The sequence below is a fragment of the Orcinus orca genome, chromosome X (assembly GCF_937001465.1).
Source record: "Orcinus orca chromosome X, mOrcOrc1.1, whole genome shotgun sequence".
Classification (NCBI taxonomy): domain Eukaryota; kingdom Metazoa; phylum Chordata; class Mammalia; order Artiodactyla; family Delphinidae; genus Orcinus; species Orcinus orca.
Genome location: NC_064580.1, coordinates 90,520,396 through 90,545,535, shown reverse-complemented (window position 1 = coordinate 90,545,535; position 25,140 = coordinate 90,520,396). Strand labels below are relative to the sequence as shown.

The following is a 25,140-nucleotide window of genomic DNA, read 5'->3' as shown; positions in this document are numbered from 1 at the left end:
GCAGTCCTGGTCCTTTCTGACTGTCCCAATGCAGCAGTGCTGGGTGGATAAGTCTGTGCAGTTCTGGGGTTCATTAATATGAAAACCACTTCCCTTGTGGAAATCTGAGCCACATTCTACAATATCACCTTTAGAAGGAATAAAATTGATGTATTCTCACCTTATTTTTCATATTTCTTAGTTGGTTTAGAGTCAAGATATGGAGAACGGGTGTATTTTCAAGGCCCCTTAAAGACTCAATCATTCTAGAGCAAGACCATAGGAATAGTTTGGGACCCAGCAAGACACAGAAAAGGGAAAGGAGCTGTGGATCTATTTGTAGACCCACTCCTGAGGGCAGAGTAAACATGTGCTCCATAAGGGCAGGTTGGTTCAAGAACTTTGAAGGGAGAGGGCCTGGGCTGTGCAACCTGTTTGTTCATCCAACCTCACTAATCAGGTAAGTGATTCTCTAGATAGAGGAATGAGTGTATAGAGAGGTTACATGTGTTTGGTCGTGGCTGTTCCTCCACATGGAAGAAAATATTGGGAATGGAGGATAAGAATTCTCCAGGAAAAAAACCATGTATTGTTCAATTGACTTAGGTTTCTGCCTTCTAAATGACTGATGCTTTAGGTTTGCCTCCATGAAATCACTCTGAGATTTCTTCAATGACATTTTTGTACGTGTATCTAAATCATTCAGTCACATGACTATAGACAGTCTTTTATTTCTCTGCAGATGGCTAACTGCTTAGCATAGACTGTGATAATACACATTCACCCTTAGAGGGAGGGCTAACTCATCTCCAAGAGCCCTACCATACTTCCCTGGGTTTCTGTGTTCTGATAATACACCCCTACTGTCTCTTTAAAGCAAACACAATTCCTGACGACAAGCACATGTTTTGTCCGACGAAACTGGACAGAGATTTTTGCCAGTTGCCGGGGTCCCAGTCTAGTGCTTCTAATTAGTATGTTTTCCAAGTGGCAGCCTGAAGAGCTAAGGTGTTTTGCTTTCAGCTAAGGACAAGGGGGTGGAGGAGGGTGGGGAGGTACTTAAGGTGGTGGAAGATCTGCCTGCACCTGGCGGTTACTATAGAAACGTGACGTCAATAAGGCGACCTTTACGACTTTTTAATGGAGACAGAAGCGGCCTGGCAAGGAGAGTAGGTTTCTCCTTCAGGTGTTTGGAACTGAGTTGGGAGAGTGGGTACCCGCGGTGGGGGCTGGACCATGCTGCAGTGTGGGGAGACAAAGGGATCCACATCCAGGTCACTTCTTTCCCGCTTTGGGGGCTCGGTGCCCGGGCTGTCTCGTAGGCAAAGCCATTGGGGTCCTGCCCGGCCCCAGTGGGGCGGTGTCCTGCTCCAGGGGTGTCCTCTTGCCACTTTCCTAATAAAGGTAGGAGCGCGATAGGTGAGACAGGTAACGACTCTCTCTGAGCTTCAGCTTCCCCCTCTGTAAAATGGGAATAAGGATGCTTTCCCTAAAGGGTCTCTGTGAACATTTAGTGATTACACGTGAATAAGCTGATGGTCCTGTGGTTATCACAGGATCATGGATGTTTGTATGAATTCAGGCCACTTCTTATTCCTTTTCCACTTTGTTCTCAGGGGACATATGAGGAAAGGAGAAGTAAAAGGCCCTGGTGGGAAGCTCATTGTACCTTCTGGTGGTTAGGATCACTACCCAGTTGTTTCAGTGTCCTTGTCTCTAACGCAGTGCCTAGCACAGTGTAGGGCACACAGTTACACCAGTAAAGCATGCTGATTGCTGGATCTGTCTCTCCCTGTGCAGCTCCTCATACTGGTGGCCGAGCTCATATCAGGTGTCTGAAGGAGGCAGGTTCTGAGCATCTGTGTCCTGATGGCTGCTGGAGCTTCTACTCCAAGTTCAAGGACAGGAGAGCCCAACACTTGACATCTTTCTTTGGATATGCCGCCTGGCTCAAGTGAGTTCATAGATATGATAAAAGCATGTTGTGGAATAGCTCCTGTGAGGTTCACAAAATGTACAGAAGCTATTTTGATTTAATCATGGGAAAGAGGTTTGGCACGTGGGATTTCCATCAGCAGCTACATGCTTTGTAGTAGCCCTTGTTTCCCTAACAGAATGATACTCAGCTACATTCCCTGAAATAACCAGTTCCTCTTTAATATCATTATGATTTTCCTGAGATATAGTATTTTTATTTCTGTACTTCAGAAGGAAATGAACCTCAACTCTCCCTAAATATTTGGGTATACTTTATTGCATATGATTATTTTGGTTATTTGATGACATAGTATGGATCTGTTAATGTACAAGAGCATAATTGTAAGAATTTTTCACCTGATTAATTTAATTGCATCAGAGAATTATGAATATATACATATATTTCAAATACTATATTGTGGTATGGTTAACATACAAGGTACTGAGCATATTTAAAGTATATGCTCTAAGGACTTCCCTGGTGGTCCAGTGGCTAAGACTCTGCACTCCCAATGCAGGGGGCCGGGGTTTGATCCCTGGTTGGGGAACTAGATCCCACATGTCGTAACTAAGAGTTCGCATGCCACAACTAAAGATCTCGCACACTGAAACTAAAGATCCCACATGCCACAGCGAAGATTCCACACACTGCAGCGAAGATTCCGCATGCAGCAACGAAAATCCTGGGTGCTGCAACTAAGACCCAGCACAGCCAAATAAATAAAATAAAATAAAAAAGTATATGCTCTAAGTTTTGATATATGTATGCACCTGTGAATCTAATACTACACTCAAGATAATGAACGTATCCATCACCTCAAAAAGCTTCCTTGTGCTCCTTGGTAATCTGCCCACCTAGCTCTCTCCTGCCTCTGTCTCTACTTCAACCTACCTCATTCGCATATAACTACTGACTTTTGTCACTTTAGATTAGTTTTCCTTTCCTATAATGTGGAAACATTCCATTATATGGATATACCACAATTTGTTCTATCCATTCACCTGTTAATGGATATTTGGGTTGTTTCCAGCTTGGGGGTCTTGTAAATAAACTTTCTATGAATATTTGTATATAATTCTTTGCTGAGACATATGTTTTCTCTTTCTAAGTAAATACTTAGAAGAGCAACACCTGGGTCATATGGTAGTTATAAAATTAACTTTGTTAGAAACTGCTAAGTTTTTTTCCTAAGTAGTCAAATCATTTTTCATTGTCACTAGCAGTGTATGAGATATGAGAGTTTCATCCTCCACAGCCTTGCCAATACTTGGTATGGTCAGTCTTTTTAATTTTGGACTTTCTCGGAGGGGTGTAGTGTTTTCTCATCGTTTTCATTTTCGTAATGACTAATGATGATGAACATCTTTTCATGTGCTTATTTGACATTTGTATATCTTAGTTGAAGTATCTGTTCAAATCTTTTGTCCACTTATTTATTGGAGTATCTGTTTTCCTCTTATTGACCTTTGTGAGATTTTTAATTCTGGATAGCAGATCTATGAATTGCAAACATTTTCTCTCATTCATTCAATGGCTTGTCTTTTTATTCTCTCAACAGTGTTTTTGGAAGAACAGAAGTTTTAATTTTGTGGAAATTTAGTGCATCGATTTGTTCATTTATGGTTTAGATTTTGCTTTTGATTTCATATCTAAGAAATCTTCACCAAACCTAAGGTCACAAGAATTTTCTACTGTAATTTTTCTAGAATTTTTAAATAGTTTTAGCTTTTTTGTTTACGTCAGTGATTCTTTTTGAGTTAACTTTTGTATGTGGTGCATTATATGGATCACAATTTATGTTTGTGCATATGGCTATCCACTTGTTCCAGTACTATTTGTTGAGAAAACTCCTTTTTCCACTGAATTGCCTTTGTAGCTTTGTTGAAAATCAGTTGTCCATATATGTGTGGGTCTATTTCTGGACTTTTTAATTTTGATATACATTTCTACCTTCATCCCAATACCACATTGCCTTGATTACTGTAAATTTATGAGTTTCGAAAAAGTGCTTAACCTCCAACTTTTTTCTTTTCAAAGTTGTTTTTTGTAGACTAGACCCTTTACATTTTCACATGAGTTTTTGAATAATTCTGTCAATTTTTAAAAAAAATATGCACACTAGGATTTTTTTTTTTTTTTTTGCCTGCATTGGGTCTTCGTTGCTGCATGCAGGCTTTCTGTAGTTGCGGCGAGTAGGGGCTACTCTTTGTTGCGGTGCGCGGGCTTCTCATTGCATGGCTTCTCTTGTTGCGGAGCACGGGCTCTAGGTGCATGAGCTTCAGTAGTTGCAGCACGCAGGCTCAGTAGTTGCGGTATGCGGGCCCTAGAGCACGTGGGCTCAGTAGTTGTGGCTCTTGGGCTCTAGAGTGCAGGCTCAGTAGTTGTAGCACGCAGGCTTAGTTGCTCTGCAGCACATGGGATCTTCCCGGACCAGGGATCGAACCCATGTCCCCTGCATTGGCAGGTGGATTCTTAACCATTGCACCACCAGGGAAGTCCCACACGAGGATTTTTTTTTTTTTTTTTTTTTTGCATTACCCGGGCCTCTCACTGTTGTGGCCTCTCCTGTTGCAGAGCACAGGCTCCGGACACGCAGGCTCAGCGGCCATAGCTCACAGGCCTAGCTGCTCCGCGGCATGTGGGATCTTCCCGGACCGGGGCGTGAACCCGTGTCCCCTGCATCGGCAGGCGGACTCTCAACCACTGCACCGCCAGGGAAGCCCCCACACTAGGATTTTTATTGGGATTGCAAGGAATCTATAGATCAGTTTGGGGAGAATAGACATCTTAACAATACTGAGTCTTCTGACCTAGGAGGATGGTATATCCCTTCATTTATTTAGTCCTGATTTAATTTTTCTCAGCAATGTTTTGCAGCGTTCAGAGTTTAGGCCTTTCACATTTGTGGACATGGATGTGCAACATAGGTTATCTCTAGGTAGTTTGTACTTTTTGATGTTATTGTCATGGGAATATTTTTATTACAGTTTCTAGGTATTATATTTTCACTGAACTGTCAGTAGCCAAATGTTGCTGGGATATCTTTTTGGTTGAAAGCACAGGTTACTCTAAGATGGAAAAGATACTTGATTCTTTTTTTTTAAAATTAATTAATTTATTTTTGGCTGTGTTGGGTCTTCGCTTCTGTGCGAGGGCTTTCTCCAGTTGCGGCGAGTGGGGGCCACTCTTCATCCCGGTGCGCAGGCCTCTCACTGTCACGGCCTCTCCCGTTGTGGAGCACAGGCTCCAGACGCACAGGCTCAGTAGTTGTGGCTCACGGGCTTAGTTGCTCCGCGGCATGTGGGATCTTCCCAGACCAGGGCTCGAACCCGTGTCCCCTGCATTGGCAGGCAGATTCTTAACCACTGCGCCACCGGGGAAGCCCCAGACCATATTTATTTAACAAAAATGTGAAGATACTAATTATAAAAATTAAAAGATAATCATCACAGTTACTATGCATTAGACAATTTGATATTTTTCATCTTTCTCATTTTTGTTGTTCTTATATGCATGTGGTAGTATCTCATTGCGGTTTTAAGTTTAATTTCTCTGAAATCTTAGTCTCTTTTCATCCAAATGTCCTCTTTTTTTAATCTCCTTTTATTTACTTAACAAACTGGATCTTTTTCCTGTGAAGTTTGCATTCTGGCTTATGCTGATTGTATCTCTATTGTGCTGTTTGTTCTATTCCTCTGGCCCATCCTATTTCCTTTAAATTGGTAATTACTGTATATATAGAGGCTTGCTCAGATTCAGATTTGTGGAAAGAGTACCTGAGATGTGGAGTTGTACTTCCTGTAGCCCTACATCAGGAGCCTCATCGTATCTGGTTGTCTTTCCTACTGTGTCTTTGAGACTGACCACTGGGTCCAGGTGTCGTCAGTCTGATCCACCCATTATGAAATTTCCCATAGACATTTTAACTCATGGTTTTTTAGCCTCTTAAAGATTATGGCCTAGATCTATATTTCATTAATGGCTGCAAATGGTAATGTTTTAATTCTTTTTTTTTTTTTTTGGCCACACCACACGGCTTATGGGATCTTAGTTCCCTGACCGGGGATCGAACCCATGCCCTCAGTAGTGAAAGTGTGGAGTTCTAACCACTGGACTGCCAGGGAATTCCCAGTAATGCTTTAATTCTATCATTTCTTTTGCATTTATTAGTTGGAATTCTTCTATAAAACAAACTTCCGGGGGCTTCCCTGGTGGCGCAGTGGTTGAGAGTCCGCCTGCCGACGCAGGGGACATGGGTTTGTGCCCCGGTCCGGGAAGATCCCACATGCCGCGGAGCGGCTAGGCCTGTGATCCATGGCCGCTGAGCCTGCGTGTCCGGAGCCTGTGCTCCGCAACAGGAGAGGCCACAAGAGTGAGAGGCCTGTGTACCACAAAACAAACAAACAAACAAAAAAAACTTCCCCTTATCAGCTATGAGGTTACACTGAGGTCTGGTTGACACAGAAGATAAGGATTAATGCTTAATTCTTTTGCAGTATTTCTACTTTTCAAAATAGTGAGTTGTTGGGAGTTCCCTGGTGGCCTAGTGATTAGGATTCTGGGCTTTCACTGCCATGGCCCAGGTTCAATCCCTGGTCAGGGAACTGAGATCCTGTAAGCTGCCCAGTGCAGCCAAAAAAAAAAAAAGTTGTTTCCCAAAGGTGGAGGTTTTGTTTGTTTGGTTTTTCTTTTAGAGGGTCATCATAAGCTCTAGACGTTTATATACTTGATGTTTTAATCTGTTGCAGTCATTGATATTTTCGATGTTCAAATTGTTCTATTATTGGACCATGTGAGAGCCTTTGGGTTGGCCTCTGAGTCTTTGGGTTGGCTGTTGTGTCTTTGACATGTGTGCTGGTATGAGAGTTTGGTTGAGACTCATCTGCTACAATCCCTGCTTAGTCCCAGAATCAGCCTTTTCTCCAAGGAAGCCTGGTTCCTTTTAGTGGGAAATGTGTTTAATTCAATCTGAGCAACTAGAGTTGCTCATTGCTACTGGATTGGTCACTGTTTCTTGTCCTTTTCAGTACCTGGAGTCAGTAATTATGTATTATATATATATATATATATTAACATCTTTATTGGAGTATAATTGCTTTACATTGGTGTGTTAGTTTCTGCTTTCTAACAAAGTGAATCAGTTATACATATACATATATCCCCATATCTCTTCCCTCTTGCGTCTCCCTCTCTCCCACCCTCCCTATCCCACCCCTCTACGTGGTCACAAAGCACCGAGCTGATCTCCCTGTGCTATGCGGCTGCTTCCCACTAGCTATCTATTTTACGTTTGGTAGTGTATATATGTCCATACCACTCTCTCACTTCGTCCCAGCTTACCCTTCCCCCTCCCTGTATCCTCAAGTCCATTCTCTGGTAGGTCTGTGTCTTTATTCCCATCTTGCCCCTAGGTTATTCATGACCATTTTTTCTAAAAATAGAACTACCATATGACCCAGCAATCCCACTACCGGGCATAAACCCTGAGAAAAACATAATTCAAAAAGAGTCATGTACCAAAATATTCATTGCAGCTCTATTTACAATAGCCAGGACATGGAAGCAACCTAAGTGTCCATCAACAGATGAATGGATAAAGAAGATGTGGCACATATATACAATGGAATATTACTCAGCCATAAAAAGAAACAAAATTGAGTTATTTGTAGTGAGGTGGATGGACCTAGAGTCTGTCATACAGAGTGAAGTAAGCCAGAAAGAGAAAAACAAATACCGTATGCTAACACATACATATGGAATCAAAAGAAAAAAAAATATATTATATTTTAAATGAGAATATCTATCATCTTCCATCCTGAGCTGCTCCTCTGTCATCTTATAGGTAATCATTTTTGTTAGTTTGAGTTTTAACCTTCCATTTAAAAAAATATAATCAATTACAATACATATATTAGTTTTCTCCCCTGTTCATAGATGAAAGGTGTCATATTCTACACCAGTGCTGTGCAATAGAAGTTTCTGCAGAAACAAAAATGCTATGTATCTGTCTGTTCAGCATGGTAGCCACAGGTTACCTGCGGGTGTTGAGCACCTAAATTGTGGCTGTTGTGACTAAGGAACCGAATTTTTAATTTCATTAATATAACTAATATAAATTCAAATAGCCATGTTTGTCTAGTGGCTACTGTATTGGACAGAAGCTCTACACATTTCTCTGCACCGGGCTTTTTTAACTGAACAATATATCCTGGAGATGACTCCACAGAGTCACATCACAGAGAGGGAGTCCTCATTGCTTCCATAGCTGCATAGTCTGCTAGGATGTAGATGGACCATTGGTGATCATCCAGCTCCCTGCTGGTGGACTCTGTCTTGTTTCTAATTTTTTCCTGTTACAAATTTTTCTGAAAGGAATGACCTTGTGCTTATGCCCTTTTATCTTTTGCATTGTTTCTTTGGGTTAGTTACTTAGAAGAGTGATTACTGGTTCCAAGGGGAAACACATTTTACTAGTAATTTTACTAGATAGCATTAAACCCTATCCATGGGGGTTGGACCATTTCACATAAGCTCCAGTAATGCCTGGGAAGCCTGTTTCCTCACAGACTATATATTTAGTGAGAAGAGGTAGTTATTTTTTTTCCTTGTATCTCTTATCATGAGTTAGATTGAACAATTTTTACATGTTTAAGGACTTTTTTTTGGTGACATACCTGTTAGTATCTATTGCCCCTTTTTCTTTCTTGGTGTTTTTCATGTTTTTTGGTTCCCCCCCTCACTTTTTCATGAGTTCTCTACGTATTATGGATATAACCCTTTGTTGTATGCAAGTTCTAGATATTTTTCCCAATTTGTAATTTTTCATTTTGCTTTGCTTATGTGTTTTTCTTTTACAATGTATTTTTTTAATGAATATATAATCTTTTCCCTAATTCCTCCTGGATATTTAGTCATAGTTGGAAATGGTTTCTCACCAGCAAGTTTATAGAGGAACTTCACTGTGGGTGTACTTCTGTGGACAGGAGAGGGAAGAGAGAACGATGGATCATAAGGGGTGTTGGGCATTACAGGAACCCTGAGGGGAGGTCTCATCTTGGGAGAAATCTGTGAAAACTATCCACTAAATCAGGAGACTTAGATGTGCAGATCAGGGTCCCAGTCTGGGCTTGTCTTTGAGAACGTGGTCTCTGTGCTTTCTGTCTCCTGTGGATCTGGGTCCAGGACCCCACCACTGGGAGATAAGGCCCTAAATGAAGCAGAAACTCCATGTCACCTCTGATGGACCCCTCAGATAACTAAATGGGAGGGACCACACTCCTAGGGATAAGACAGACACAAAATCACTCTCGAAATCTATCACACAACCCAGCCAAGAACTAAGAGAAAGTAACGCTGTAGCTCGCACCCATGACAGAACGAAGACTGAAACCACACAGTGTTATAACCTTGACATTCACTGTCCTTCTGGGAGGGAAGTCTCGTCAGGAGAAAGTAGTAGCCTCTTAGGGCTGTGCAAAAGAACAGAGGTGAGGGTTACGAGCAGCCTCAGTTTCCCAAGTACAACCTCTCCCCTCTCAACTGCATTATTTCCTGTTTAGATGCCAGGTTTCCTGGACTCAGGGTGAAGCTTGGACTAAACTTGTTTGGAATGGAGTCCCTTTGAGGTCATACCTCACCACCCCATGGTGTGCGCACTAGCATCCACCTTGCTGCCTGTGGATGTCTCCAGTTACCCAGGTCTACTGATCAGGAGCGGGAAGGTATGGGATGCAGATGTGGAATTGGACTGACCATGCCTGGTACACAGTAGACACCTAATTCACATTTAATAAAGAAATGAGATGCAGATGCAGGAGTAAGCAGGAAGTGAAAACTACCTACATGTCCTTTCATTCTTTTTATACACATGAATTCTTTAACGGGCATTGGGATCATACAACAGTTAATTTTCGTAATCTGCTTTAAAGGAAACTTTTTGTTTCTATTCCTAAAAATTATATCTTTTCACTGGGAAAAAAATAACCGATGGAAAATGAAGAAAGATGCCTCTAAGTAGATGTGTATGACGGTATAGTGGGTCATCTATGAAATGGCATGTTGATACCTACCTCAGATCTGTTGTGAGGAAAAATGAACAAACCGATAGAAGATATCTGATCTATAATATCATAAAACTTCAATAAATATATTTATGGTTTCGCCTCTGTTCTCCCCTAAGAAAACAGATGACTTAAATAAAAAGAGCTCATAGAGATCATTTGGATTTGAAGGAGCAGAAAGGAAATGTATATGTTATGAATGTTATGCCATATATATTCTCTTTCAGAGCTTCTAAAATGGACACACCTGTTTTCTCAGTTTCTTTGCTAACAGAATCAGCAGACACTAATTTTAGTCGCTTTTTATCTGCTGTGTTCAAAGTCTTAGAGTTGCCATGTCTCAGCTAGCTCTAAACAGTGTCTCAGTGCCTCCTGAATATGACACTTCTTCCCTTTGTCCAGGCCTAATTTTTCTGTCTTTCATTCACACTGTTGCTCAGTTAGGTCTGTACATCCGAAACCTAATCTGGGTCATCCTGGTGAAAGAAGATGTGATTGCAGTCAGTTAGTTTTCCTGTGTTCCAACTAACACCCAAATCCTTCAGTTGGTTTGGGCATGTATCCCATTTTGAGCTTGAGCTGATATTGTATTGCAACTGATGGGCATGTGTGTATTTTCCTTTTCTTATTTTTAGTTGCATAAGGAAGGTACTTTAAAGTTGATTTCATTCTCACATGTTGATTGTTCCTGGGGACTTTGTCTGATTTATCCTGTGACTAAACTTTTCCTCTGAATCCTGCTGTTTAAGCATTCTCCCCTCTGGATGCTGTAGGGCTGGGTGCTAGGTGATCTCATGCAGACCCTCACCCTTTCCCTTCCCTGTGGAGTTCACTGCTTGGCTAACTGGTGGTTAAATACATGGCTTGCTCTTAGCTCAAGGGGCTTTATTTGGGAGAGAACAGAAAGAAGCATATTGTGAAACTACTTTCATCTCATGACCTTCACTAAAATCCTGGGAAGTGGAGATGTCATCTGACTGCTGAATGTAAGGTTTATTAGAGAGACATGCTTGCTGGCATCTCTGATTTTCTCCTAGCGCAACTAGGAATGTCATGTGGTAGATTCATGAATTAGTTCTGAGACCACCCATTACTTAATTCCCGTGGTTTAAGGATTCCCCATGTTGATGCTGACCTACTTTCCTATGGGAAGGGCTAGGGATATTTATTCTTATTATATTTTACACTTCCAAAACCAAGACACTTTTGTTGTAGATAAAAATGGATAGACAATGCATGAAAGGAAAAAAAATCATTAAAAGTCTGTTTCCCGTAGATAAGAACTGTCCACATTTGACTACATATTTTTTTCAGAAATTGTACTATGCAAGTATAATTATGCATTTTGAAGAATAGCAATGAGGTGAAATCCTACTTACAGTTTTATAAACTACTTTTTATGATAAACACCATATTTTGAAAGTCAAGCCAGTCAATATAAGCTCACATACTAATAAAAATGATCCTATAATTTCTAATGATCCATTTAGGTATGATAATAATAAGAATCATTAATATTTGTTCCTGATCTCTTCACTGCCCAGCACTGAGGTAGGTGTTAACCCTATGCTTACTCATTTTATCCTCCTCACAGCCTATGAGGAGGAGCTACTGTTGCCCCACTTTAACCATCAGTCACCGTGAGGGCAGGGCTAGCCAGTCACAAGACTAAGATGTGAACAGATTCTGTGTGGCTGCTGAGCCCCACAGCTATTCCTGTGTATGCTAACTAGTGCTTCTCATCTGATAAGACCCTCAGCCTCACTGTTTATTAGGGCACAATAAAACAAACCAAACCGAGGTACAACATTTTCCCCCAGTTTAATAACAGTGAATTTAAAATATTGATAGTAAGCAATATGGTTTGGAATTGGGGTAATTGTGTCCTGTTACACTGTGGAATGGGCCCCCAACATCTTGTTCTCCCTTCCAGTGCCTCAGGCATGTTCCTCTTCTAAATTTATGGCTCTCCTGTAGGTGAGCAGAGATTGCTTATGTTTCCCAGTGATTTTATTATTTTGTGTATTTACAAGAGTAATACATATTTGTTATAGGTAAAAATACAACACATAGAAAAGGAAATAATACAATAATACCCTAAACACAGCACTCAAAGGTAATCCCTGCTAATGTTTTCATCTGGCTTATGTTTTCCCCAAAGTTTTCTTATATGGGAATTTGGGTATTTATGCATGTACTGATGCATTCATATGCTTCTGTACAAAAGGTAAGATCTCATTTTAGTTTTTTAACCTGCTCATATCACTGTAGTGGGTTGAATTATATCCCCCAACAAGGTATGTCCAAGCCTTAACCCATACCTGTGAATGCGACCTTATTCAGAAGTATGGTCTGAGCACATGTAATTAATCGTGAGATGAGTTCATATTGAATTTAAGGTGGCCCCTAAGCCCAACGACTGGTGTCCTTATAAGAGAAAGGAAAGGGGGATCTCACACACACAAGGAAGGAGGCCACGTAAAGATGGAGGCAGAGACTGGAGTTTGCTGCTCTAGTATGGCCCTGCCAACACCCTGCTTTTGGACTTTGGTCTCCAGAAGTGAGAGAGAAAAAAAAATTCTGTTGTTTTAAGCCACGAATTTCATGTTTTTTTGTTTTTTGTTTTTTATGGCAACCTTAAGAAACTGATACACTCAGTAAAAACATCCCCCAAACGTCACTGACTGTGAATAAGCATCAGTCTAAGTCCTATTTTTTCATAACAGCTGGGATAGTAATATCAATAAAGATATAGAGAAAACGAAATAAAAAATTGGCTAAAATGTATTATGTACCAAGTGCTTTTGATGTATGAGTTTATCAGTGCTTCCAGCACCTCTATGAGGTAGATACTGTTGCTAATCCTCATTTTATAGATGAAAAACTGAGGAACAGGGAGAACAAGGACTTGGCCCAGGACTGCACAGTTAGGGAGCAGGACGGCTTGGATTTGTACCCAGCACCTCCTGCTCCAGAGCTTGGGAAACTGTCAAAGATTTGATATTAAGTGACAGGAGCAGTCTGCACAAAGATGCATATTTTAAGTGGTTATTAAAAGTAACACTCAGTATGTTAACATATTTATACAAAGTATCTGAACCTAGTGACAAAAAGGAAGCTTGTGACCTTGGTGGGAGCACGTTCATTGCAATTATGGGGACAGAAGCTACAGTGCAGTGAGATAAGGAGACAGTGGGAAGTGAAGAGTGTTAAAAGGGAATGCAGAAAATGCTTTCTGGAACTTTGATTTTGAAGGGTGGGAGAGAAAGGGAAAAAGAGAGACAGAGGCCTGTGACTGTATGGGGATGAGAGGTACAAAGAGGGATTAAAACAAAATCTTCAGTTCCTTAAAAGTATAAAAGTTAGTGTGCAGGAGCCATGTCATCTCAGATTTAACCATTGACTTTCCCCATATTTTCCTCTTCCCTCCACATTAGAGACAAAGAGACAACTCTAATGGAATACTATGGGTTTTGAGCTCAATATATATTTAGTTATTAGTGAATGAAAGAGTGAAACAAAGAAATGTTAGTAACCCTTGGAATTTTGCCTCTCAGGGAGACAGCAGATGGCTGGAGTCCTGGTGTGATGTGGCTGGATGATGCATGATCTGAGGACCCCTGCACTGTTGAATGGGAGACAGGTCTAGAATTTTCCTATAAACGTATTAACATGCGTAGCAGTCCAGGAGCAGCAGTTAGGCAAACACTACGGCTTGCTGCCCTGGTGCCATCTCTCACTGAGCTCGCCAGGTGAGTCAAAGGCAAGCCTGTCTTCCCAGCATGGGGAACTGGGTTAGGATCAGCACACAGGAATGATATGGAGCAGCTCTTAGGAGATTCTGTAACACCAGAGAATGAAGAGAACCTACTATCTCAAACCCTTCAAGTCAACACATGTCAGAGAGATATTTGCTCCCTTCCTCTAGATGTATGTAATCTCTGTAGGAGAAACAGTGAGAAATGACTTTTCATAATTCCTGCCTTACTCCCGAGGCTCAGGCAGCCCCTACTGTTGGATCCCAACATTTAAAAGGCACTGAAGTCCCACCACGTGCCATATACTCTGGGCAGGTTTCCTCATTCACCCCTCAGGACAGCTCTGTGACACAGATATCGTGAGTCCCACATCACAGATGCCCAAGCTCAGGTTGACAGAGCCTAGGTCACCTCTCCAGGTAAGTGGTAAGATGGGATGAGTTTCCATCCCTCACCTTCTCTAGAGGACACAGAGAAGTCTCCCTTTCAGAAGATGGGCTTCCAGGGCTGGAGAAATGGTCGATCACACTCCCTGCTATTGTGCCCTGTGGGTACTCACTCACCAACCCTTCTGGGTGAGGAAGGTGACAGAGGAGATGAAATCCCGCACATTGTGTCAAGAGACCTGGGTGTTGGCAATATCCATTGGCTCATCCCTGAAGTGCTGAATTGGACTGGTGCAGAAGCATAGTTGGGACAGGTAACCCAGAGGGGAGGAAAGTGGTATGTACAGAGCTACTTTAAGCAGATGCATTTTATATTTCATCTCCTTTGATCATAACCAGCTATTCTCTCCCTCTCTCTCTCTCTCTCTCTCTCTCTCTCTCTCTCTCTCTATATATATATATATATATATATATATATATATATATATACAGGGCAACAACTTTATTTTCTCAGGATCAACAGCTAACTGTGGGATTATTCTAAAGTTTTTCATTTTTCGTCTTGACTCTTCTTGGGCTCTGAATAATTTAAACTCTAGGGGCTGCCTTATTTGCTCTTGGAGTGTTGTTCACTGTATTTTTAGAATTGTGAACTACATAATTTTTAAGTTGCAATATTATTGAGATTTAAAACACATTCTAAATGGAGAATATACTAAGAATTGTTTGAAAACAGGGGAGAAAGCATATGCAAGCTACTACTCAGCTACTGGGTTAGTATCCCTGGTTTGTGATACATGCTTAATAACAAACAAAGAGATTGGCTCATAATTTAAACAGCAAATTCGTGTAAAATTATAAATGAACAATAAACATGTCAAAATCTGCCCAAACCACGAGCATTAATAAGATGCAGATATAAATCCTAAGAATTCATATTGAGTGGAAAAGACAAGATGCAAAAGATGAGTAAGGTGACTCTTTTTTCTTTTTTCTTTTAACATCTTTATTGGAGTATAATTGCTTTAAAATGGTGTGCTAGTTTCTGCTTTATGACAAAGAGAATCAGTTATACATATACATATCTTCCCATATCTCTTCCCTCTTGCGTCTCCCTCCCTCCCACCCTCCCTATCCCACCCATCTAGGTGGTCACAAAGCACCCAGCTGATGTCCCTGTGCTATGCAGCTGCTTCCCACAGGCTATCTATTTTACGTTTGGTAGTGTATATATGTCCATGCCACTCTCTCACAGTGTCACAGCTTACCGTTCCCCCTCCCTATATCCTCAAGTCCATTCTCTAGTAGGTCTGTGTCTTTATTCCTGTCTTACTCCTAGGTTCTTCATGTCATTTTTTTCCTTAGATTCCATATATATGTGTTAGCATATGGTATTTGTCTTTCTCTTTCTGACTTACTTCACTCTGTATGAGAGACTCTAGGTTCATCCACCTCATTACAAATAGCTCAATTTCGTTTCTTTTTATGGCTGAGTAATATTCCATTGTACGTATGTGCCACATCTTTTTTTTTTTTTTAACATCTTTATTGGGGTATAATTGCTTTACAATGGTGTGTTAGTTTCTGCTTTATAACAAAGTGAATCAGTCACACATAAACACATGTTCCCATATGTCTTCCCTCCTGCGTCTCCCTCCCTCCCACCCTCCCCATCCCACCCCTCCAGGCTGTCACAAAGCACCGAGCCAATATCCCTGTGCCATGCGGCTGCTTCCCACTAGCTATCTACCTTACTACGTTTGTTAGTGTGTATATGCCCATGACTCTCTCTCGCCCTGTCACAGCTCACCCTTCCCCTCCCCATAACCTCAAGTCCGTTCTCTAGGAGGTCTGTGTCTTTATTCCTGCTTTACCCCTAAGTTCTTCCTGACATTTTTTTTCTTAAATTCCATATATATGTGTTAGCATACGGTATTTGTCTTTTTCTTTCTGACTTACTTCACTCTGTATGACAGACTCTAGGTCTATCCACCTCATTACAAATAGCTCAATTTTGTTTCTTTTTATGGCTGAGTAATATTCCATTGTATATATGTGCCACATCTTCTTTATCCATTCATCCGATGATGGGCACTTAGGTTGTTTCCATCTCCTGGCGATTGTAAACAGAGCTGCAATGAACATTTTGGTACATGACTCTTTTTGAATTATGGTTTTCTCAGGGTATATGCCCAGTAGTGGGATTGCTGGGTCATATGGTAGTTCTATTGGTAGTTTTTTAAGGAACTTCCATACTGTTCTCCATAGTGGCTGCACCAATTCACAATCCGACCAGCAGTGTAAGAGTGTTCGCTATTCTCCACACCATCTCCAGCATTTATTTATTTAAAAAAAATTTTTACATCGTTATTGGAGTATAATTGCTTTACAATGGTGTGTTAGTTTCTGCTTTATAACAAAGTGAATCAGTTATACATATACATATGTTCCCATATCTCTTCCCTCTTGCTTCTCCCTCCCTCCCACACTCCCTATCCCACCCCTCTAGGTGGTCACAAAGCACCGAGCTGATCTCCCTGTGCTATGCGGCTGCTTCCCACTAGCTATCTATTTTACATTTGGTAGTGTATATATGTCCATGCCACTCTCTCGCTTTGTCACAGCATACCCTGCCCCCTCCCCATATCCTCAAGTCCATTCTCTAGTGGGTCTGTGTCTTTATTCCTGTCTTACCCCTAGGTTCTTCATGACATTTTTTTCTTAAATTCCATATATATGTGGTAGCATATGGTATTTGTCTTTCTCTTTCCGACTTACTTCACTCTGTATGACAGACTCTAGGTCCATCCACCTCATTAGAAATAGCTCAATTTCGTTTCTTTTTATGGCTCAGTAATATTCCATTGTATATATGTGCCACATCTTCTTTATCCATTCATCTGATGATGGACACTTAAGTTGTTTCCATCTCCTAGCTATTGTAAATAGAGGTGCAGTGAACATTTTGGTACATGAGTCTTTTTGAATTATGGTTTTCTCAGGGTATGTGCCCAGTAGTGGGATTGCTGGGTCATATGGTAGTTCTATCTGTAGTTTTTTAAGGAACCTCCATAGTGTTCTCCATAGTGGCTGTACCAATTCACATTCCCACCAGCAGTGCAAGAGTGTTCCCTTTTCTCCACACCCTCTCCAGCATTTATTGTTTCTAGATTTTTTGATGATGGCCATTCTGACTGGTGTGAGATGATATCCCATTGTAGTTTTGAGTTGCATTTCTCTAATGATTAATAATGTTGAGCATTCTTTCAAGTGTTTGTTGGCAGTCTGTATATCTTCTTTGGAGAAATATCTATTTAGGTCTTCTGCCCATTTTTGGATTGGGTTGTTTGTTTCTTTGTTATTGAGCTGCATGAGCTGCTTTTAAATTTTGGAGATTAATCCTTTGTCAGTTGCTTCATTTGGAAATATTTTCTCCCATTCTGAGGGTTGTCTTTTGGTCTTGTTTATGGTTTCCTTTGCTGTGCAAAAGCTTTGAAGTTTCATTAGGTCCCATTTGTTTATTTTTGTTTTTATTTCCATTTATCTATGCTGTGGGTCAAAAAGGATCTTGCTGTGATTTATGTCATAGAGTGTTCTGCCTATGTTTTCCTCTAAGAGTTTGATAGTTTCTGGCCTTACATTTAGGTCTTTAATCCATTTAGAGCTTATTTTTGTGTATGGTTTTAAGGAGTGATCTAATCTCATACTTTTATATGTACGTGTCCAGTTTTCCCAGCACCACTTATTGAAGAGGCTGTCCTTTCTCCACTGTACATTCCTGCCTCCTTTATCAAAGATAAGGTGATCATATGTGCATGGGTTTATCTCTGGGCTTTCTATCCTGTTCCATTGATCTATCTTTCTGTTTTTGTGCCAGTACCGTACTGTCTTGATTACTATAGCTTTGTAGTATAGTCTGAAGTCAGGGAGCCTTATTCCTCCAGCTCTGTTTTTCATTCTCAAGATTGCTTTGGCTATTCGGGGTCTTTTGTGTTTCCATACAAATTGTGAAATTTTTTGTTCTAGCTCTGTGAAAAATGCCAGTGGTAGTTTTATAGGGATTGCATTGAATCTGTCGATTGCTTTGGGTAGTAGATTCATTTTCACAATGTTGATTCTTCCAATCCAAGGACATGGTATATCTCTCCATCTATTTGTATCATCTTTAATTTCTTTCATCAGTGTCTTATAATTTTCTGCATACAGGTCTTTTGTCTCCTTAGGTAGGTTTATTCCTAGATATTTTATTCTTTTTGTTGCAGTGGTAAATGGGAGTGTTTTCTTGATTTCACCTTCAGATTTTTCATCATTAGTGCATAGGAATACCAGAGATTTCTGTGCATTAATTTTGTATCCTGCTACTTTACCAAATTCATTGATTAGCTCTACTAGTTTTCTGGTAGCATCTTTAGGATTCTCTATGTATAGTATCACGTCATCTGCAAACAGTGACAGCTTTACTTCTTTTCTGATTTGGATTCCTTTTATTTCCTTTTCTTCTCTGATGGCTGTGGCTAAAACTTCCAACACTATGTTGAATAAGAGTGGTGAGAGTGGGCAACCTTGTTTTGTTCCTGATCTTAGTGGAAATGCTTTCAGTTTTCCACCATTGAGGCCAATATGGGCTGCGGGTCTGTCATATATGGCCTTTATTATGTTGAGGAAAGTTCCCTCTATGCTTACTTTCTGCAGGGTTTTTATCATAAATGGGTGTTGAATTTTGTCGTAAGCTTTCTCTGCATCTATTGAGATCATCATATGGTTTTTCTCCTTTAATTTGTTAATATGGTGTATCATGTTGATTGATTTGCGTATATTGAAGAATCCTTGCATTCCTGAGATAAACCCCACTTGATCATGGTGTATGATCCTTTAATGTGCTGATGGATTCTGTTTGCTAGTATTTCATTGAGGATTTTTGCACCTATGTTAATCAGTGATATTGGCCTGTAGTTTTCTTTCTTTGTGACATTCTTGTATGGTTTTAGTATCAGGGTGATGGTGGCCTCATAGAATGAGTTTGGGAGTGTTCCTCCCTCTGCTATATTTTGGAAGAGTTTGAGAAGGATAGGTGTTAGCTCTTCTCTAAATGTTTGACAGAATTCGCCTGTGAAGCCATGTGGTCCTGGGCTTTTGTTTGTTGGAAGATTTTAAATTACAGTTTCAATTTCAGTGCTTGTGATTGGTCTGTTCATATTTTCTATCTCTTCCTGATTCAGTCTTGGGAAGTTGTGCATTTCTAAGAATTTGTCCATTTCTTCCAGGTTGTCCATTTTATTGGCGTAGAGTTGCTTATAGTAATCTCTCATGATCTTTTGTATTTCTGCAGTGTCAGTTGTTACTTCTCCTTTTTCATTTCTAATTCTGTTGATTTGCGTCTTCCCCCTTTTTTTGTCGATGAGTCTGGTTAATGGTTTATCAATTTTGTTTATCTTCTCAAAGAGCCAGCTTTTAGTTTTATTGATCTTTGCTATCGTTTCCTTCATTTCTTTTTCATTTATTTCTGATCTGATTTTTATGATTTCTTTCCTTCTGCTAACTTTGGGTTTTTTTTTGTTCTTCTTTCTCTAATTGCTTTAGGTGCAAGGTTAGGTTGTTTATTCGAGATATTTCCTGTTTCTAAAGGTAGGATTGTATTCCTATAAACTGATTTGCTGCATCCCATAGGTTTTGGGTCGTTGTGTCTCCATTGTCATTTGTTTCTACATATTTTTTGATTTCCTCTTTGAATTCTTCAGTGATCACTTCGTTATTAAGTAGTGAGTTGTTTAGCCTCCATGTGTTTTTATTTTTTACAGATCTTTTTCTGTAATTGATATCTAGTCTCATAGCATTGTTTTCGGAAAAGATACTTGATACAATTTCAATTTTCTTAAATTTACCAAGGCTTGATTTGTGACCCATGATATGATCTATCCTGGAGAATGTTCCATGAGCACTTGAGAAAAATGTGTATTCTGTTGTTTTTGGATGGAATATCCTATAAATATCAATTAAGTCCATCTTGTTTAATGTATCATTTAAAGCTTGTGTTTCCTTATTTATTTTCATTTTGGATGATCTGTCCATTGGTGAAAGTGGGGTGTTAAAGTCACCTACTATGAATGTGTTACTGTTGATTTCCCCTTTTATGGCTGTTAGTATTTGCCTTATGTTTTGAGGTGCTCATATGTTAGGTGCATAAATATTTACAATTGTTATATCTTATTCTTGCATTGATCCCTTGATCATTATGTAGTGTCCTTCTTTGTCTCTTCTAATAGTCTTTATTTTAAAGTCTATTTTGTCTGATATGAGAATTGCTACTCCAGCTTTCTTTTGGTTTCCATTTGCATGGAATATCTTTTTCCATCCCCTCACTTTCACTCTGTATGTGTCTCTAGGTCTAAAGTGGGTCTCTTGTAGACAGCAAATATATGGGTCTTGTTTTTGTATCCATTAAGCCAGTCTGTGTCTTTTGGTGGGAGGATTTAATCCATTTACATTTAAGGTAATTATCGATATGTATGTTTCTGTTCCCATTTTCTTAATTGTTTTGGGTTTGTTATTATAGGTCTTTTCCTTCTCTTGTGTTTCTTGCCTAGAGAAGTTCCTTTAGCATTTGTTGTAAAGCTGGTTTGGTGGTGCTGAACTCTCTCAGCTTTTGCTTGTCTGTAAAGGTTTTAATTTCTCCATCAAATCTGAATGATATCCTTGCTGGGTAGAGTAATCTTGGTTGTAGGTTTCTCTCCTTCATCACTTTAAATATGTCCTGCCAGTCCCTTCTGGCTTGCAGAGTTTCTGCTGAGAGATCAGCTGTTAACCTTATGGGAATTCCCTTGTGTGTTATTTGTTGTTTTTCCCTTGCTGCTTTTAATGTATTTTCTTTGTATTTAATTTTTGACAGTTTGATTAATATGTGTCTTGGTGTGTTTCTCCTTGGATTTATCCTTTATGGGACTCTTTGTGCTTCCTGGGCTTGATTAACTATTTCCTTTCCCATATTAGGGAAGTTTTCAACTATAATCTCTTCAAATATTTTCTCTGGCCCTTTCGTTTTCTCTTCTTCTTCTGGAACCCCTATAATTCAAATGTTGGTGCATTTAATGTTGTCCCAGAGGTCTCTGAGACTGTCCTCAGTTCTTTTCATTCTTTTTTCTTTATTCTGCTGTGCATTAATTATTTCCACCATTTTATCTTCCAGGTCACTTATCTGTTCTTCTGCCTCAGTTATTCTGCTATTGATCCCATGTATAGTATTTTTAATATCATTTATTGTGTTGTTCATCATTGCTTGTTTCATCTTTAGTTCTTCTAGGTCCTTGTTAAATGTTTCTTGCATTTTGTCTATTCTATTTCCAAGATTTTGGATCACCTTTACTATCATTATTCTGAATTCTTTTTCAGGTAGACTGCCTATTTGCTCTTAATTTGTTAGGTCTGATGGGTTTTTATCTTGCTCCTTTATCTGCTGTGTGCTTTTCTGTCTTCTCATTTTGCTTATCTTACTGTGTTTGGGATCTCCTTTTTTCAGGCTACAGGTTCATAGCTCCCGTTGTTTTTGGTGTCTGTCCTTAGTGGCTAAGGTTGGTTCAGTGGGTTGTGTAGGCTTCCTGGTGGAGGGGACTAGTGCCTGTGTTCTGGTGGATGAGGCTGGATCTTGTCTTTCTGGTGGACACGTCCACGTCTGGTGGTGTGTTTTGGGGTATCTGTGGACTTATGATTCTAGGCAGCCTCTCTGCTAATGGGTGGGGTTGTGTTCCTGTCTTGCTAGTTGTTTGGCATAGGGTATCCAGCAACGTAGCTTGCTGGTCATTGAGTGAAGCTGGGTGTTGGTGTTGAGATGGAGATCTCTGGGAGATTTTCGCTGTTTGATATTACGTGGAACTGGGAGGTCTCTTGTGGACCCGTGTCCTGAAGTTGGCTCTCCCACCTCAGAGGCACAGCACCTACTCCTTGCTGCAGCACCAAGAGCCTTTCATCCACATGGCTCAAAATTAAAGGGAGAAAAAGTAGAAAGAAAGAAAGAAAGAGGATAAAATAAAATAAAATAAAGTAAGGTAAAATAAAACAAAGTTATTAAAATAAAAAAATAATTATTAAGAAAAAAAAATTTTTTTAGTAAAAAAAAAAAAACACAAAAAAAACGGATGGATAGAACCCTAGGACAAATGGTAAAAGCAAAGTTATACAGACAACACCTCATGCAGAAGCATACACATACACACTCACAAAAAGAGGAAAAGGGGAAAAATAATAAATCTTGCTCTCAAAGTCCACCTCCTCAATTTGGGATTATTCGTTGTTTATTCAGGTATTCCACAGATGCAGGCTACATCAGGTTGGTTGTGGAGATTTAATCCGCTGCTCCTGAGGCTGCTGGGAGTGATTTCCCTTTCTCTTCTTTGTTCTCACAGCTCCCGGGGTCCAGCTTTGGATTTGGCCCCGCCTCTGCATGTAGGTCGCTGGAGTGTGTCTGTTCTTCGCTCAGACAGGACGGGGTTGAAGGAGCCGCTGATTCGGGGGCTCTGGCTCACTCAGGCCCAGGGGAGGGAGGGGTACAGATGCGGGGTGAGCCTGCGGTGGCACAGGCCCGCGTGACGTTGCACCAGCCTGAGGCGTGCCATGCGTTCTCCCGGGGAAGTTGTCCCTGGATCACGGGACCCTGGCAGTGGCGGTCTGCACAGGCTTCCAGGAGGGGAGGTGTGGATAGTGACCTGTGCTCGCACACAGGCTTCTTGGTGGCAGCAACAGCAGCCTTAGCGTCTCATGCCCGTCTCTGGGGTGCGCAGTGTTCGCCACCGCTCACGCCCGTCTCTGGAGCTCCTTTAAGCAGCGCTCTTAATCCCCTCTCCTCACGCACCAGGAAACAAAGAGGGAAGAAAAAGTTTCTTGCCTCTTAGTCAGGTCCAGACTTTTCCCCGGACTCCCTCCCGGCTAGCCGTGGTGCACTAACCCCCTGCAGACTGTGTTCACGCCGCCAACCCCAGTCCTCTCCCTACAATCCTGACCGAAGCCTGAGCCTCAGCTCCCAGCCCTGCCTGACCCGGCGGGTGAGCAGACAAGCCTCTCGGGCTGGTTAGTGCTGGTCGGCACTGATCCTCTGTGTGGGAATCTCTCTGCTTTGCCCTCTGCACCCCTGTGGCTGTGTTCTCCTCCATGGCTCTGAAGCTCCCCACCTCCACCACCCACAGTCTCCGCCCGCGAAGGGGCTTCTTAGTGTGGAAACCTTTCCTCCTTCACGGCTCCCTCCCACTGGTGCAGGTCCCGTCTCTTTGTTCTTTTGTTTCTTTGTTCTTTTGTCTCTTTGTTCTTTTTTCTTTTGCCCTACCCAGGTACGTGGGGAATTTCTTGCCTTTGGGGAGGTCTGAGGTCTTCTGCCAGCGTTCAGTAGGTGTTCTGTAGGAGTTGTTCCACGTGTAGATGTATTTCTGGTGTATCTGTGGGGAGGAAGGTGATCTCCGCGTCTTACTCTTCCGCCATCTTCCCCCTCTCTCAGTAATGTGACTCTTATTTTGGAAAAGACCCTGTGGGTGTGCAGGGTGTCATGTGCCTTCAGCACAGGCACACGTCTGGAAGGGAGGCATCATTCAATGATTACAGACCCCTTTGGGTCAGGAGGTAGGGTCACGCTACTGAGAGATACCAGATAATTTCATTTTATAGTTGTACTTTCATATATTTGAAATATTGTATTCAGGGAAAAAGTATTTTGACAAAAATTTGAAAGCAGTATATACTTGCAAACAGATTCAGAAAAGTAATGTATACAGGCATTCATTACTTTCGAAAAGCCTTTATTTTTTCAGTTACATGTAAAAACAAAGCAGGGAAAAAATAGAATTGAAAGTGTCTCTGTCTGCACATGTGTGTGCTTCGATGTCTCCTCCAGCTCTATCACCCTAAGTACTCACACTCTCACAGCTGCAGCTTTATCTTCAGTTCAAACCAAAGCTGGACTTCCAATTTCAGGTTTAGATTTCCTAGAAAATGATGGAAACAGGTAGGTGGCTGCCAGTAGATTTAGAAATTCCATAAAACTCTGGCTGAAACCATTAGACCAATATCTGAACCTCCATCACTCCCTCCCTCTTGCTGAGCCTCTGAGACTCTCAGAGCTAGCATCCTAGATCCACCTGCAGACAGCCATCTCCATTTTTATTTTTATTTTTTAAGGAAAATGAGTACACGTAGCAAAATGGAATAAATGTCATCAAACAGTTTGTTTACTACGATACCAATTCTGTTTGGAAAATTCATATGTCTCTTAAAGCAGTTCCATTCGCTGTTGATCACAAATCTTCATCGTGTTCATTGATTTCTCTCTTGTAAGTTGATGGTTCCACACTGTAGAGGGGTCCCTTTCAGAGAGCAGGGTGTTCATCCTCCATTACTCCACCCTTGTACAGGCTGCCTAGTCCTTCTCATACCCCCTGTCTGCCCTGTCGGTCATCCTCTGTCCAGGACACTGGACACAGCTGTTCAGATCTGAACAGATCCCACTTGGATGCCCCATCCTCTCTCCCCTGCCCCCCACACCCAGTGCTGCCCTTTGCCCACACACCACCCACTGCCAAGGCGCTATTGCCATCTGGTGTTTCATCATATGCAGCCCCCAGCGTATATGTTTTTACAGTCTTATTTTATGCCTTTTTTTTTAAGACAGAATTAGAATCATTTTGTACATAGATTCAAAAGCTGTGTTTTGAAGGAGGGTATTTTCCCCTCCAAGCTGACACTTTTTTTGTCAGGAAGTTTGATGATGGCGGTACATTGATGCCACCTCGTGACAGAAACCTGAACTGCAGTTTGAACATAGTGAAGCAGAAAGGTGGGAGGGAGGGGCTGTGACCCACACCCAGCTGGCAGAGCTTTCTGGAAGTCTGCGTGGAAAGGGGGGCATTCCCAGGATACAGGGACATTGAGATATCCAGACAGAAAGTGCAGCCTCCTTCTATGGTGAAGAAAAAGTTTTATGTGAGTGGAAATAAAAGATCATT

General features: G+C 41.0%; 1 protein-coding gene across 13 annotated transcripts in view; it reads left to right on the top strand.

The window, feature by feature from the left end:
* Positions 1–1,055: 1,055 nt before the first annotated feature.
* Positions 1,056–25,140, top strand: part of LOC101286095 (nuclear RNA export factor 3) — a 383,514-nt gene continuing 359,429 nt past the window's right edge. For 11 of the 13 annotated variants that reach the window (XM_049705200.1, XM_049705209.1, XM_049705197.1 and 8 more), the window contains exons 1-2: positions 1,198–1,383; positions 1,780–1,933. The gene's annotated coding sequence lies outside the window, so the exon portion shown is untranslated. Of the gene's footprint in view, positions 1,149–1,197; positions 1,384–1,779; positions 1,934–13,574; positions 13,770–25,140 lie in introns of those variants that run through there. The other 2 variants (XM_049705199.1, XM_049705198.1) reach the window with 2 other exon arrangements.